General features: G+C 47.8%; 1 pseudogene; it reads left to right on the forward strand.

Annotated features, from left to right (window-relative positions):
• Positions 1-221: 221 nt before the first annotated feature.
• Positions 222-3,252, forward strand: LOC105507875 (annotated as a pseudogene).
• The last annotated feature ends 326 nt before the right edge of the window (positions 3,253-3,578 follow it).

Genomic DNA, 3,578 nt, shown 5'->3' on the forward strand with positions numbered 1-3,578 from the left:
CAACATGCTGAAACCCTGTCTGTACTAAAAATACAAAAATTAGCCAGGTGTGGTAGCATGCACCTCTAGTCCCAGCTACTTAGGAGGCTGAGGAGGGAGGATCACTTGAACCTGAGAGGTCAAGGCTGCAGTGAGTCATGATCGCGCTACTGCACTCCAACCTGGGCAACAGAACGAGACCCTGTCTCAAAACAAAAAATTTCGATCCAGAGGTGTCCCCTATGGTTGTGACAAAGATGAAGGAAATTGCAGAAGTCTACCTTGGGAAGACTGTTACCAATGCTGTGCTCACAGGGCCAGCCTACTTTAATGACTCAGCATCAGGCTACCAAAAAGATGCTAGAACTATTGCTGGTCTCAATGGACTTAGAATTATCAACAAGCCAACTGCTGCTGCTATTGCTTATGGCTTAAACCAAAAGGTTGGAGCTGAAAGAAATGTGCTGATCTTTGACCTGGGAGGTAGCACTTTATTTTATTTTATTTATTATTTTATTTTATTTTATTTATTTTGTCTTATTCTTACTTTATTTTTTGAGACAGAGTCTCATTCTGTCACACGGGCTGGAGTGCAGTGGCACGATCTTGGCTCACTGCAACATTGCTCTCCTGAGCTCAAGCCTCCCACCTCAGCCTCCCGAATAGCTGGGACTACAGGTGTTTGCCACCATGCCCAGCTAATTTGTTATTTTTTTGTAGAGATGAGGTCTCACTATGTTGCCCAGGCTGGTCTCAACCTCCTGGGATCAAGAGAGCCTCCCACTTTTGCCTCCTGAGTAGCAGGACTATAGGCATGCAGGAGGCGGCACTTTTGAAGTGTCAGTCCTCACTATTGAGGATGAAATTTTTGAGGTCAAATCTACAGCTGGAGAAGGTGGAGAAGACTTTGCAACCAAATGGACAGCCGTTGCACTGCTGAGCTCACGTGCAAACATAAGAAGGACCTCAGTGAGAACAGGAGAGCTGGCTGGGCATGGTGGCTTATGCCTGTAATCTCAGTACTTTGGGAGGCCAAAGCAGATGGATTACTTGAGGTCAGGAGTTCGAGACCAGTCTGGCCAACATGGTAAAACCCCGTCTCTACTAAAAATACAAAAGTTCAAAAGTTAGCCAGGTGTGGCTGGGCGCGGGGGCTTATGCCTATAATCCCAGCACTTAGGGAGGCCGAGGCGGGTGGATCACGAGGTCAGGAGATCGAGACAATCCTGGCTAACATGATGAAACCCTGACTCTACTAAAAATACAAAAAATTAGCCGGGCATGGTGGTGGGCGCCTGTAGTCCCAGCTACTCAGGAAGCTGAGGTGGAAGAATTGCTTGAACCTGGGAGGCGGAGGTTGCAGTGAGCCACTACACTCCAGCCTGGACGACAGAGCGAGACTCTGTCTCAAAAAAAAAAATTGTAAAAAAATTAGCCAGGCGTAGCGATGGGTGCCCATAATTCCAGCTATTAAGGAGGCTGAGGCACGAAAATTACTTGAACCTGGGAGGCAGAGATTGCAGTGAGCAGAGATCAGGCCACTGCACTCCAGCCTGGGTGACAGAGGGAGACTCTGTCTCAAAAAGAAAAAAAAAAAGAGCTGCCCCCACACCTTCATGCAGCTTGTGAACGTGCAAAGCATCCTCTCTCTTCCAGCACCCAGGCCAGAATTGAGACTGATTCTTTCTAGGCAGGAATCGACATCTATACCTCCATTACCATGCCCAATTCGAAGAATTGAATATTGACCTGTTCCATGCCTGATTTGAAGAATCGAATGCTGACCTGTTCCATGGCATCCTGAACCCATAGAAGAAGCCCTTCGAGATGCCAAACCAGACAAGTCACAGATTCATGACATCACCCTGGTTGCTGGTTCAGCTTCTAACTGCAAGATTCAGGGCTCGCCCAAGACTTCTTCAATAGAAAAGAACTGAAGGCTGGGCATGGTGGCTCATGCCTGTAATCCCAACAGTTTGGGAGGCTGAGCTGGGAGGATCACTTGAGCCCAGGAGGTTGACACTGCAGTGGGCCATGACTGTGCCACTGCACTCCAGCGTGGGCAACAGTACGAGACCCTGTCTCAAAAAAACAAACCAAACTGCATAGGAGCATTGACCCTGATGAAGCTGTTGCTTACGATCTAGCTACCCAGGCAGCCATCTGATCTGGAGACAAACCAGAAAACATTCAAGACTCATTGCTCCTGGATGTCACTCCTCTTTCCCTTTCATTGAAACTGCTGGCTGAGTCACGACAGTCCTTGTTAAGCATAATACTTCCATTCCTACCAAGCAGACACAGACCTTCACTACCTGCCCTGGCAGCCAGGCTGCCATGCTTACTCAGGTTTATGAAGGCCAGTGTGCCATGAGCAAGAATAACAGCCTGCTTGGCAAGTTTGAACTCATGGGCATACCTCCTGTGACAGTGTTCCTCACACTGAAGTCACTTGACACTGATGTCAGAGACATCCTCAGTGTCTCTGCTCTGGACGAAAGTACAGGAAGCTGGGTGTGGTGGCTCACACCTGTAATCCTAGCATGTTGAGAGGCCGAGGCAAGTGGATTACTTGAGCCCAGGAGTTTGAGACCATCCTGAGCAACAATGGTGAAACCCCATCTCTACAAAAAAATACAAAAAAATTAGCCAGGTATGATAGGGTGCACCTGTAGTCTCAGCTACTTGGGGATGCTGAGGCAGAAGGATCACTTGAGCCCAGGAAGTCAAAGCTGCAATGAGCCGAGTTTGCACCACTACACTCTAGCCTGGGCAACAGAGCAATGTCTCAAAAAAACAAAAAATAGTACAGGAAAAAAGAACAAGATTGCTATCACTAATGAATGACCGTTTGACCTAATGAAGGGCTGTTTGAGCAAGGAGGACGTTGAACGTATGGTCCAGGAAGATGAGCAGTACAAAGCTAAAGATGAGAAGCAGAGGGTCAAGAATTCACTTGAATCCAATGCATTCAACAGGAAAGCCACCGTTGAAGATGAGAAAATTCAAGGCAAGATTAATGGTGAGGACACACAGAAGATTCTTGACAACTGTAATGAAATTATCAACTGGCTCCACAAGAATCAGATGGCAGACAAGGAGGAAATTGAACACCAGCAGAAAGAGCTGGAGAAAGACTGCAACCCCATCATTACCAAGCTGGACCCAAGTGCTGGAGGACCGCCAGGAGGCTCACCTGGGGGAGTCCCTGGTAATGGAGCTCCTCCCTCTAGTGGTACTTCCTCAGGGACAACCATTTAAGAGGTTGATTAAGCCAACCCCAGTATAAAGATCTCATGATTCCACATACCTAAAACACTGAAGAACCCAGATTTGTAACAAATTATGTGGCAGTTTTAATGCTGAGCTGCTAGGGGCTGGGCATAGTAGCTCACAGCCGTAATCCCAGCACTTTGGGAGGTTGAGACAGGTGAATCACTTGAGGTCAGGAGTTCGAGATTAGCCTGGCCAACATGGTGAAACCCTGTCTCTACTAAAAATACAAAAATTAGCTGGGCGTGGTGGTGCACACCTGTAATCCCGGCTACTCGGAAGGCTGAGGCAGAAGAATCACCTGAACCCGGAAGGTGGAGGTTGCA

Source organism: Colobus angolensis, unplaced genomic scaffold, assembly GCF_000951035.1.
Source record: "Colobus angolensis palliatus isolate OR3802 unplaced genomic scaffold, Cang.pa_1.0 Scaffold10, whole genome shotgun sequence".
Classification (NCBI taxonomy): domain Eukaryota; kingdom Metazoa; phylum Chordata; class Mammalia; order Primates; family Cercopithecidae; genus Colobus; species Colobus angolensis.